Source organism: Sus scrofa, chromosome 1 (assembly GCF_054392235.1).
Source record: "Sus scrofa isolate SSC_HxYL_T2T_F1_AM1 chromosome 1, Sscrofa_HxYL_maternal_Yorkshire_Landrace_v2.0, whole genome shotgun sequence".
NCBI classification, from domain to species: Eukaryota; Metazoa; Chordata; class Mammalia; order Artiodactyla; family Suidae; genus Sus; species Sus scrofa.
This window is the reverse complement of record NC_139383.1, coordinates 17,832,740-17,846,834: the sequence shown is the minus strand read 5'-3', so window position 1 is coordinate 17,846,834 and position 14,095 is coordinate 17,832,740. Positions and strand designations below refer to the sequence as shown.

Sequence of the window (14,095 nt, the reverse complement as noted above, 5' to 3'; positions counted from 1 at the left end):
GCAAATAGTGCCACGGTGAACACTGCGATGCATGTATCTTTTCAAATTATGGTTTTCTCTAGATATATGTCCAGGAGTGGGATCGCTGGATCATATAGTAGTTATAGTAGTTCTATTTTTAGTTTTTTGCGGAACCTCCATACGATTTTCCAGAGTGGTTGTACCAATTTACATTCCCACCAACAGTGTGAGGGTTTCCTTTTTCTCTGCACCCTCTGCAGCATTTATTGTTTGTATACTTTTTGATCATGGCCATTCTGATTGGTGTAAGGTGATACCTCAGGTCATTTAGATTTAACACCAAGCAGAGCCCATTCACTACAAAGTATGAGAAAGTCAAGATGCTAAGACTATTTGTTAACATTTATCTAATACTTACTCTGTACCAAGTGATAACCTAAGGTTTTCTGATGTATTAATTGATTAAATCCTAGAAAAAAGCCCTGTGGGTAGGTATTTTCATTATTCCTCATCTATCGGTGAAGAAACTAAAACATCACAATGTTATTAATGAAGGACTAAGGGTATTCTCAATGAGACAAGAATCAATGAAGACAGGTGGGATAAAGATAGAGGTATGGAATGGAGAAAATAAAAGAATGATCTTTATCTCCTCCACAAAATAGGAGGCAATAGGAGGAGAAGGTGGCAAAAAGGAGCTAAAAATAAAATGAATGTTAGTATATCTTGGCACTCTGGTAGTAAACATGTTACATAAAACTTTTACCTACTGCTTATTATAGCCTTTCTGAGAAGGTAATATATTCCCCCTTTGATAAAAGAAGCATCTGAGGATTTGAAAGGTTAAGTTGCTTACCAACGGCCACACAGTCTATGAACTCAACACTGTTTGCCACCGAATCTTGGTTCTTTCCCCTGTGCCATATTACTTATCAATTCTCAAGTTGGTGGGAATGATCTCAGAAAATTAAGAACAGCACAACTTTGAAATAGTCACTGAGGGAAATGAAACTCCCAGCCAGACAGAAGAAAGCAAAGAATTCCCCAGTAAGTCTGAGGATTAGAAATTATAAAGTGAGATATTAAAATGGGGTCAATCTAGATGATTAATTGATTCCTGATAGCAAGGCAGTGTGCACAGCATGAAACTTGGAACTTCTGGAGATATGGAGGTAAATAGACTGGTCCAACCAGCCCCTATATCACTGGTGTACACAAACCCCTAGAATACAAGGCAAATAATGATATATGATAGGTGCCATGAGAGAGGAACAGAGAACATCATACTTCGTTTATTCGAATTCAAAATTTTCACATTTTAGCACCTCAGAATTGGGATGCATCTTAAAATGGGTGGCATCTTTTTTCACTGATGACCAAATAGCTGTCATGACTTAGTTGTGATTGTCTGCACATTCTTGAACTTGGTGATGGGTGTTCGCATTGCCTCCACTGCAGTTGAGTTGTGTTCATTGTGGATACTACAGGTATTGATTTGCCTATGTCATTTAAAGTGCCTTCTTAAAAAATACTCTATGATTTTGCATTGAAAAAAATTGTCATATACGTAAAGGCATGGAAATAAGAGCTGAGAAGCACATGATACATTAATGAAGCAAATATTTATATTAGTGAAGTAAATATGACCACAAGTTCATATTTTGCGTAAAGCAGCAAGACAAGTGTTTTACATGACTTATGCCCACAAGTAGATGCAAATAGTTATGTTTTGTTACTGAGATATCTGAAAAACAATTGCCTAGCACAAGTCAAGCAATTCAACTAAAGGTATGAAAAATTGCCAGATGCCTAGAACTAGATCTTTTCTGGTTATCTCATGCTCTGTAACAAATCACTTTCCAAACTAAATGGCTTAGAACAATATTGGTCATTTTATTATCACTCACAGCCTCTATGGGACTAGAATTCAGGAGGGGCTTGTCTGGGTGGTTCTGGCTCAAGGTCTCAAGCAGTTGCAATCAGAATGAGACCAGAGCTGGGACAGTAGGGAGCTGAAGCACCTGGAGGTTAGTCAGACATCTTTCTTATGTAGACTCAGAGCTTCTCCCTGTGGTCTCTCTGCATGGGCTCCTTTGGGCTTTGAAATATTTTGGCATCCCCAGGGCAGCTGTGCAGCTTTTAGGGCAGCTGAAGGCTTCAAGGGCAAGTAGGCCAATGGGCAAGGTGGAAGGTGAATCACCTTTCACAACCTAGCTTTAGAAATTACATGGCATCACTTCTGCTACATCCTGTTAGTTACAAATCAAAAGCCTTTCCAGATTTAAGGAGAAAAGAATTATCTTCACCTCTTGATTGGGAAGCAGCAAGTTCCTAGAAGAGCATATGGGCTGGGAGATATTGTTGCAGCGGTATTTGGAAAATACTGTCTGTCACAAGATGAAAGAAATGTCAAAACAACAAGAGGCTGGCATTACGGATTCATTCATTGTGCAGGACTTAACATTAAAGCATTGAACTTTCGTTGAACTTCCTGCTGACTTTGAACAGTTATCTAACTTCCAGCAGCATGTGATTCAATGGGGGGTGGGGGGGATGAAAACTACAAGGTTATGCTAATTAAACCCTGGTGTTCCCAAAACAAGTTATCAATGCTGCAAGTGTTAGAGAGGGCAAGATTGTGATCTGGTTACATGTCTTCTGTGTCTACATGATCCTGTAAGAGCTCACTAGATAAGTTAAAATAAGAAATTTAAGTGATAAGAGAGCACTATGCTTTACTTAACTGGAAGCGCTTTTTTTAGTGGTACATGAAATACTGGCATGTCTTACAATCCATGGCATCTTTTGCTTTGACGAAGGACAGTAGTGCCAGAAAGCATACAGTGGCAGAAATTTCCTCCTCTTGGTATAGCCGAAAGGCCCAGACAGGTAGTACTGGGAATTTTTAGACTTAGAAAGGTAGACAAGAGACTTAAAGATAAGGCCGGAAGTGAAGGAGTATATCTGAAAAACACTTGATAATCAAACCCCATCCCAACTCTCCAGGTTTTGCTCCATCACTATATGTAATTCCCACTCCAATAAATCTTTCCACTTTCCATTGCGAAATTCTTGCCAGGCCTTCGCAATTGCTTGCAGGTCCTGCCAACTCCATATGGAGATTTTTCATTGATTGCCACTGGAGACAGGTAGTGTGAGCTGGCAAGGCAGAGCTGGGTTTATTTGTTTTAAATCCCTATTGGGATTTCTTATAAGGTTTCTATTGAAGGATGGGATTCATAGCTTAAAAACAAAAACAAAATATGAGTCATTGTAATATATTATACACTTGCATGCTGAATCTTAGTGCATACCATTAATTAGCATCACCCATTCCTTCAGCTAATACCTACTTATGAACATCTTCTAGGGGTTAGGTAACATGCAAGGCATTGCTATTCATGATACATCTTGCTTCGTGAAACTTTGAATTGAGTTGGCATGGACATAGGTTCATTTCTTTAAGGCAAATACCTAGAAGTAGAATTGCTGGATCATCTGGTAGTTGTACAGTCAACTTTTGCTAAGGTAGCTGTACTAATTTATATTCTCACTAGCAGTGATGAGACTTCCACTTGCTCCATCCACACTCTCACCAACGCTTGGTATGGTTAGTCTTTTTAAGTCTAGCTACTCTAAGAATGTACATTAATATATCATGGAAGTTTTCCTTTGTACTCACTTGATTCCTAATGCTCTTGAGCATCTTTTTAGGTACTTATTTTTCATTCCTATATCTTTTTTTTTTTTTTCTTTTTGCCATTTCTTGGGCCGCTTCTGTGGCATATGGAGGTTCCCAGGCTAGGGGTCTAATCAGAGCTGTAGCTGCCGACCCGCGCCAGAGCCACAGCAACACAGGATCCGAGCCGCGTTTGCAACCTACACCACAGCTCACGGCAACGCCGGATCCTTAACCCACTGAGCAAGGGCAGGGACCGAACCCGCAACCTTATGGTTCCTAGTCGGATTCGTTAACCACTGCACCACGATGGGAACTCCCATTCCTGTATCTTCTATGGTGAAATATCAGTACAAATCCTCCGTTATTTAATTTTTTGTCTTCTTCTCACTGATCTGTAAACTGCTTTGTAATAACTTCTGTTTATGAGTCTTTTGTCAGATATATATCGTGAATATTTTCTCCCATTCTGTGGTTTGATTTTTCGTTTTCTTAATGGCATCTTTCAAAGAGCAAAGTTTTCAATTTTAAGTCTAAGTGATGAAAGCTTCGTGCTCTTGTGTCACCTCTTTAAAAACCTAACCCTAACCCTAACCCCAACCCTAACCCTAACCCTAACCAAGACTGCAGATATTTTTGTCTGGTTTTCTTTTAGAACTTTTATAGTTTTAGCTTTCACATATAGATATGCTCAATTTCTAGCTCATTTTAAATATGGCATGCGATAATAATTGGAGTTTATTTTAAAACTTTCTCATTTACTTTTTGGCTGTACTTGCTCCTAATACTACTGCCCTATTTTTTTTATCCCCTCCAACCCTTTCTGACTCATTGTTTCTACTATTCGATGAACTAGACAATCAAACTCACTGGAAGCTGAGCCAAAACCTACTAAAACTGAAATAGTTGAGAAACAAGTATTCTAAAGTACATGGGGATTTCAGACATCTGTTTGGGCTACACAGAAGACTGATTTTTCTAGCTTTAAGAGTCTCACGTATTTCAGATGGTCACATAATAGGACCTCTGGAGAGGTGACATGCTAGTTCCTCTGCTACATTACTTTATTTGAGTTCATTTTATGGTGTGCAGTTTGTTAAACCCTAGGCCATCTACTTTATTTTTAGTAATGCTACACACTGTGCCAAGCATTATGCCAGTCACATAAAAAGTATTTAGTAAATTAAATAAGTTCTGGTGACTGACAGCAAATAGAAATGACAGCGTTTCACACTTACTATTTTCTAGAGCAGTGGACTTGGGCTTTGGCTGCTGTATATTTTTGACAATGCACTCTCTCCTATATATATATATATATATATATATGTTATATACAGATGTCACCGCAGTGCCAGGTTTTTTTAATATACATATTTTATTTATTTATTTATTTATTTTAGTTGTAATCAGTTGTTATTTCCCCAATACATTTCTTTCTACCGTACAGCATGGTGACCCAGTTACACATACATGTATGCATTCTTTTTTCTCCCATTATCATGCTCCATCAGAAGTGACTAGACATAGTTCCCAGTGCTACACAGCAGAGCCTCACGGAAAAATAAATAGATAAAACCTGTAGTATTTTCATCTTATACTCAAATCATATTATGCTTTTGTTCTTAGAGACATAATAAGGAATTCCTAATTTTCAAACTAGATTCTGAAATTAAGCACTAGTGTGGGAATGTCATAATAATAAACTTTCACACATTGGATTGCTGCATAATCAATAGAGGGAACATGTTTACAAATAATTAGACTATCAATATCTTTAGAACCCATATGAATTAATAAAATTGCATATCAACTAATACATTTTTGTAAAGTTATAATGAATTGCTGACAGTAAAACTTTCCTTTTAAAAATGTAATGCCGTAATCAGTTTTGACCAATATTTATTTGTTGCTTGAAAGATAAGCATTTCTGAATTACTTCACTCAAAAACACCACAGAGTTGTGAAGAGGATTTCTGTGCCCTTCCTATGAAAACATTTGGATACCCCCCATACAGCTGTATAATTTTTATATTTATAATCATTCATATTCAGCATGTGCCTTCTAAATACGCCAGTGAAAAATAAAATGATTACTTTTCCTCAAATGTTCAGCAGGCACGCTAAATTAGCCAGCTGGTCTCTTGTCATGGCTGAAAATGTATAGTCTTTTTGTAAAAAGTGACAGTAAATACATCCATGGCACCCATCACTTTATATGCAAGTGGAGGTTCCACTGGTGCAATGACTTATGATTGGAGAAAAGCAAAAAGTGTATAAAGGAAGAGAATCAATGAGAATAATGCTTTGCATGCCTTGCAGTGGCTCACAGAGAATAATTCATTTTAAGGAAGTGAAATCACCTTGTTTTATGGCAAGGCAGTAATCTCAAGGTCCACATGTTAAGGTTTTTTTTATTATTATTGAAGATTCAGAAGTCATTTAAAAACATGACCTGTTAGAACAATTCAATGCACCAAGTCTATTTGCAAAAATCGTGTTGTAAATCATGATTCATTATGTGATTGCGATCAGCATACAGCGTTAGAAACTCACCTCTCCTGATGATATAGTCCTTTCTATGTGGTTCCTTTGATGCAATGGAATAGTTCCCACCCCTGCTTTTATTTTTTCCCTTTGCTCTATTTTGTTCTTCTATTTTATTTTTTCCTCTGTTTTAAACTACCTTATACTTTTTTTATCCTCTTTTGTAATCTTACTTTGTGTCACCAGTACTATAAGATATAGGATAGGTACAAAAGACCATAATAAAACTATCTTTATTTTCACTGCAACTGTGGATTTAGGGTCTCTCATGGATCGTGAAATAATAAATACACAGATGCTTACAAGATGGACTTGTGGGGAAGAGGGAGGCACTTTAGAGATTTTCTATCTTAGTCCCTTGTCTAAAGATGAGCAACTGAAACCCAAAGGGGCCAAGTGACCTGGTCAGGTAAGAGATTAGCAGTGCAGATTTGCCTTATTCCCAGACTAGTGCTTCATTCTTCTGCCTAAATTCCCTTTGTGATTAAAACCAGTTGAATTGTTCAATTGACAGTCATCATCTTGATGGTAAAACTATTTGTGACAGTTATATCTTTCCCTGAGAATTCATTCGACCGTTATTCTGTAATAGGGCTTGAGCACCTACCACAACACCAAGACTGTTGAGGATACAGCAGTGAACACAGAGAACAGAGCTCTGCCTCCATAGAGGCAGCATCCTGGTGGAGCAAGACAGATGACACGCAGCATAATTGAGTGAAACGTAGAATGCACGATGACGATCAGCATTTTGAAGTAAAGGCAGAGAAAAGAAATTGGTAATAAATTTATGCTTTTGTGTCGAGGGAGGAAGGGGAGTAAAATCTTGAGCAGTGCAGTCAGAAAAGGTAGCACAGAGTGAAGACCTCAGGCATTTGAGAGCCATGTAATCCATTTCCTTCATGACTGTGGAAGAAAGCCAAGATTTTCCATACATGGCTCCTTCATCTTCCACAAGTAGAGACACCCCTCAGTATCCCCAAGGGATTGACTCAGGACCCCCCACGGATACCAGAATCTGCTGACACTCAACCCCTTGTACAGAATGGTGACTGACGGCTGGCCTCCGTATCCATGGGTATGGAACCTGCAGGTCCAGAGGGCTGACTGCAGTCAACCAGTTCAACATCCTGACATCAGAGTTCTTTCCTTCACCCAAAATGTTTGCAGCAATCAGAAGGGTTTCTTTTATATTGTACATCTAGATGTAAGTGATTATAGCATTATAACTCTGCCCGTGAAAAATGTAAAGGGACTTAGCCAGCATTTGAGAGCTGGGCAGAGAAAACCGAATTTGTGTCAGCTGAGCCAGGGCCTGCCTTTTTATTTATTCTCTGTCCAGCCATTAGGCTTAGTCCACAGGGCTCAGATGAATCACAGCTTGAGAGACTCTACCACTTGGAAACACTTTATCCTGAGACCTGTAAAGAAGAGAACAGGAGAAAAGTCATTTGTTTATTAGAGAAAGAAGCAGTTTTCTAACAGTGCCCATATCCTTGAGCATATTTTGCAAGAAAAGAATTCTCAGGAGGTCACAAAACTGATTAGTATCCATGAGGATGTAGGTTCGATCCCTGGCCTCGCTCAGTGGGTTAAGGATCGGGTCTTGCTGTGAGCTGTGGTGTAGGTCAGAGAGGGGCTCCAATCCCACGTTGCTGTGGCTGTGGTGTAGACTCCCCTAGCCTGGGAACTTCTATATGCCGCAGGCACGGCTCTAAAAAGCGGAAGAAAAAAAAAAGAATTCTCAATAAGCTCGAGAGGTTTAACCATTAACTCACTTTTCTTGTAGGTAGGGGAAATCTAGCTTTGTGATTGTTGATTTTCTCATGTTTTGGGTGATGTCCAAAGAAGGAAAGATTTTTTTGAAAAAATTTTAAAAATTTGACGAGGAAGTTCCCTTTATGGCTCAGTGGTTAACGAACCGGACTAGTGTCCATGGGGATGTGCGTTCCATCCCTGGCCTCACTCAGTGGGTTAAGGATCTGGTACTGCCATGAGCTGTGGTGTAGGTCGCAGACGCAGCTCAGACCCCTCCTTACTGTCTGTGGCTGTAGTGTAGGCTGGCAGCTGTAGCTCTGAGAACTCCTGCAGCCTGGGAACTCCTGTAGCCTGGGAACTCCCATATGCCATGGGCACAGATCTAAAAAGCAAAACAAACAAACAAACAAAAATTTGAAGAATCTCTGTGTATCTATCATACACAAGAATAAATGTGAAAATTATAACCAAAAACACTTAATGTATAAAAGCATAAACTACATATAACTATAAATTTCCCTGAAGGGGGAAACCCTTTCAGATTTCATTTATTCATCCTTTTCTATATTCTGTCTGCAAAATACAATGAAAAACTCTAGATAGTATATATAAAACAAACATAAGAAGACACTGAAAAGTGAAGAGAAAGCCAGGGATCTTGGGACCCAAAGAATAACTGAGCAATGAGTTTGCTGGATTTTCATTTTCCCTCATGTACCCAGATTTATTGTTGAAGAAACAAACAATCTAGAAATACCAACGGGTGCAGAAAAAAAAAAAATTCCAACAAAAACCTGCTCCCTGCTACCAAAGGACAAAGAAAGGGACAAAAGACTCTCGGACAATAATGCTCTACTATTTTTGGACCTATCGGAGAATGCCAACCTCCACTTGTTTCCTCTGAGGCTTGGAGAGGATGGGAGCTAAGAACACAGGCCCACTGAAACACTGAAGTTTAATCATAAGACTATAGAAGACTTCTCCTCCCTACCTAACACCACACCAACAGGGTTCCAGGATAATAACAGTGGCCTCCAGCTGAAAGATCTGCAAAAGGCAAAATATGAGAAGATAAAACTGATTGAACCGAAAGGAGAAATAGACAAATCTACAGTTATAGTTGGAGACTTTAACACCATTCTCTCAACAACTTCTAGAATAATTAGAAAGAAAAGTAGCTTAAAATTAAAAGGGCATAGAAGAACTCAACCATACCCTCAACCAAAAGGATCTAATTGGTATTTATAGGACATTTTACTCAACAACAGCAGACTACCCATTCTTTTCAAGTATCCACAGAACCTATATCAAGATGTCGTATCATGGCCCTTCTAGGTTGTCTGAACTGTCATATACTTGTTCATAATTGTCCCTTATGATGCTTTGGGTTTCTGTGGTACCAGTTATAATGTTTTCCCTTCGATTTCTAACTTTATTCTAGTCCTCTCTCTTTTTTTTCTTGGTGAGTCTAAAGAGTTGCTTTTTTGTTTACCATTTCTAAAGAGCAACTCAGTTTCACTGATGATTTCTATCGTTTTTTTTTTTTGTTTGTTTGTTTTTTTGTCTTTTTACCTTTTCCAGGGCGCTTCCCGCAACACACAGAGGTTCCCAGGCTAGGGGTCGAATTGGAGCTGTAGCCACTGGCCTACGCCAGAGCCACAGCAACGCCAGATCCGAGCCGTGTCAGCTACCCACGCCACAGCTCATGGCAACGCTGGATCCTTAACCCACTGAACGAGGCCAGGGATCGAACCCGCAACCTCATGGTTTCTAGTCGGATTCATCGACTACTGCGCCACAACGGGAACTCCTCTATTGTCTTTTTAGTCTATTTTACTTATTTCTGCTCTGATTTTTGTTCCTTCCTTCCTTCTACTAACTTGAGGCTTAGTTTGTTCTTTGTCTAGTTCCTTGAGGAACAAAGAGAAATTCAGCAGTTTTCACTGGTGAATTCTACCAAATTTTTAATGAGGAGTTAGTGCTAATAGTTCTCAAACTCTTTAAAAAAATGTGAGAGGTAGGAACACTCCCAAACTCACTTATGAGGCCAGCATTACCCTGATATGAAGCCAAATCAAGGACACCACAAGAAAAGAAAAAGAAAACTACAGACCCATATCCTGTATATAGACGCAAAAATTCTGAACAAAGTACTAGCAAACCAAATTCAACAGCACATTAAAGGAATCATAAATACACAGGTGGATCAACATGCACAAATGTACTATACCACATTAATAGAATGAAAGATAAAAATCATATGATCATCTCATTAAGTATAGAAAATGCATTCAACAAAATACAACATACTTTTATAGTAAAAAATCTCTCAGTAATTTGGATATAAAAAGAATGTATGTCAAAATAACAAAAATTATATATGTCAAGCCCATAGCTAGCATTGTATTCAATAGTGAAAAGTTGAGAAATTTCCCTCTGAAATCAGGAATAAGACAGGGATGGTTGCTCCTACCATTCCTATTCAACATGGTGCTGGAAGTCCAACCCAGAGTAATTAGGCAACAAAAAGAAATAAAAGGCATCAAAATTGAAAAAGAAGAAGTCAAATTTGCAAATGGTGATCTTACATATAGAAAATCCCCCAAATTCCACCCAAACTCTGTTAGAATTACTCTACAAATTCAGCAAAATTGCAGGATATAAAAATCAATACATAGAAGTCAGTTGTTTCTATAAACTAACAACAAACTATCTGAAAAAGAAATAAAGAAAATAGTCCCATTTATGATAATATCAAAACAGTAAGTTCCTTAGGAATAATTTAACTAAGGAGGAAAAACATCTGTATACTGAAAATTATGACTTACATGAAAGAAATTGAAGAATACAAAAATATATGGAAAGATACCTCATGTTCATGAATTAATAATATTATATTATTAATTAAGAATCAATATTAAAATAGTCATTCTACCCAAAGCCATGTGTAGATGCAATTAAATCCCTATCAAAATCCAAATGTCAATTTTTACAGAAATAAAAAATCCTAAAATTTATATGGAATAATAAAAGACCCTGAAAAGCCAAATCGATCCTGAGAAATAAGAACAAAGCTGGAGCCGACACACTTACTAATTTGAACTCTTATTACAGAGTTATCATAATCAAAACAGAATGGCACAGGCATAAAATCAGACACATAGATCAGTAAACAGAATCACAAGCCCAGAAATAAACCCACACATAGATGGTCAAGTAATATGTGACAAAGGAGTCAAGAATACTCAATGGGGAAAGGATAGTCTCTTTGATAAATGGTGCTGGGGGAACAGGATAAACATATGCAAAATAATGATATTGAACCCTCCACTTATACAACTCACAAAAATTAACTAAAAATGGATTAAAGACTCAAGCATAAGACATAAAACCATGAAACTCCTAAATGAAAACAGGGAAAAAGCTTGATATTGGTCTTGGCAGCCATATGACACCAAAAGCACAAGCAACAAAAGCAAAAATAAATAGGTGGGACCACATAAAAGTAAAAACCTTCTGCCCAGCCTAAGAAATAATTGACAAAATGAGAAGGCTACCTACAGAATGGGAGAAAATACTTGCAAACCATATATGTGATAAGAGGTGAATATCCAAAGTATATAAGGAATTGTACAACTCAAGAGCAAAAACAATTTTCTTTTCTGTGGAAAGGTTCATTTGTGCCCTATATTAGATTCCAGATATAGGTGATATCATATGGTATTTGTCTTCCTCTTTCTGACTTATTTCATTCAGTAGGAGAGTCTCTAGCTCCATCCATGTTGCTGCAAATGGCATTATTTTGTTCTTTTTTAGGGCTGAGTAGTATTCCATTGTGTATATATACTACATCTTCCTAATCCAATCATCTGTCGATGGACATTTGGTTTTTTTCTGTGTCTTGGCTACTGTGAATAGTGCTGCAATGAACATGCAGGTACAACTTATGGACTTGGAGAATAGACTTGTGATTGCCAAGGGGGAGGGAGAGAGAGTGGGATGGATTGGGAGCTTGGGGTTAATTAATGCAAACTATTGCTTTTGGAATGGATTAGCAATGAGATCCTGCTGTGTAGCACTGAGAACTATGTGTAGTCACTTATGATGAAGCAAGATAATGGGAGAAAAAAGAATGTATACATGTACGTGTAACTGGGTCACCATGCTGTACAGTAGAAAAAAAATGTATTGGGGAAATAACAAAAAAAATTTTTTTAAGAAGAGCAAAAACAAAACAAGACAAATTAGCCAATTTAAAAATGGGCAGAGGATTTGAATAGACATATTTCCAAAGAAGATATACAGATGGCCAATGGGTTCATGAAAAGGGCTCAACATTGCTAATCTTTAGGGAAATGCAAATCAAAACCACTGTTTTCGCCTCACACTCCTTATGATGGCCATTAGCAAAAAGACAAGAGAAAAGGGAATCCTTATGCACTATTAGTGGAAATGTGAACTGGTGCAGCCACTATGGAAAACAGTATGGCGTTTCCTCAAAAAATTAAACATAGAACTACCATATGGTTCAGACACCCTAGTTCTTGATATGTCTCTAAAGAAAATGAAATCAATATCTCAAAGAGATATCTACACCCTCATGTTCATTGAAGCCGTCTTTACAATAGCCAAGGCATAGGAACAAACTAAGTGTCCATCCACAGATGACTGGATAAAGCAAAGAGAAAATGTCTTATATCTATATCTGTACCTATCAATAGATTTGTCATAGATAGATATATAAATGGAGAGAGAGAGAACAGTGGTTTCCAGGCCACCACCTAGAAATGGGGAATGTTGGTCAAAAGCTATAAAATTCTAGAAATAAGATGAACAAGTTCTGGGGATGTAATGCACATCATGGTAATTGTACTTAACAGTACTCTATTGCCTACTTGAAAGATGCTAAAGGAAGAAATCTTACATGTCTCACCATAACAAAATGGTGGAAATGTTCACTATCCTTATTTTTATAATCATTTCATAATGTATTTGTGTATATCAAATCATGTTGGACACTAAACTTACACTATGCTATATGTAAATTATATCTCAATAAATCCGGGGGGTGGGGGTAAAAGACACTGACCCTTTAAAAAAGAGCATATTGACCGGCAGAAATATGTATAATTTTTCTTCATTTCTTAACGGAAAAATAGAGATCAACCGAGTTTACCTTAAAACATGTTTAAGAAACCTATAGATGCCTCATATTGCTTTTGACCCACAAGCCCCAAAGAGCAGGGAGATAAAATTCTTACATAAGACCCTATGATTGCCGAGAGAACATTTAAAAAGGAAAAATCGATCAATTGGACTTCCTCAAAACTGAAATTTTTTGCCCCGTGAAAGACCCTGTTAATTAGAGGGAAAAACAAAACAAAACAAAACAAAACAAAACAAAACAAAAAACACTATTGAGTGAAAGAAAATATTTGCAAATCACGTATCCAACAAAGGATTATTAGTACCTAGAATATATAAAGGACTCTCAACAATCCATGTTAAAAAAAATGAATAGTTTTGTTTAAAAATGGACAAAGATGGGAAGAGACAGTTCACCAAAGAGATATAGATGACTAATACACATGTGAGATCATGTTCAACATCATTAAGGAAACACAAATCAAAACAACATTGAAATATCAATCTCCATCTATCAGAATGACCGACACCAAAAATAGTGAAACACCAAATGCTGGCAAAGACGCAGAGAAACTGGATCACTCAGAAACTGCTGACCTGAAAATGTGCAGTAGGACAGCCACTATGAAAAATGGTTTGACAGGTTTCTTAAAAAGCGGAACAGGAGTTCCGTTGTGGCGTGGTGGAAAGGAATCCGACGAGGAACCATGAGGTTGTGGGTTTGATCCCTGGCCTTGCTCAGTGGGTTAAGGATCCAGTGTTGCCGTGAGCTGTGGTGTAAGTCACAGATGCGGCTCGGATCTGGCATTGCTGTGGCACTGGCTTAGGCTGGCAGCTATATACAGCTCTGATTCGACGCCTAGCCTCGGAACCTCGATGTGCCACGAATGCGGCCCTAAAAATACAAAAAAAAAAAAAAAAAGAAGAAGAAGAAGAAGAATATACATCGACTCTTCCATCCAATAATTGTCCTCCTGGGCATTTATTCCCCAGAAATGAAAACTTACA

General features: G+C 37.8%; 1 long non-coding RNA gene across 1 annotated transcript; it reads left to right on the top strand.

The window, feature by feature from the left end:
* The first annotated feature begins 5,038 nt into the window (after window positions 1-5,038).
* LOC146405954 (uncharacterized) lies at window positions 5,039-10,651 on the top strand. Its single transcript, XR_014844936.1, has 2 exons — window positions 5,039-7,745; window positions 9,687-10,651. It is a non-coding gene; the product is annotated as an uncharacterized LOC146405954 (long non-coding RNA).
* The last annotated feature ends 3,444 nt before the right edge of the window (window positions 10,652-14,095 follow it).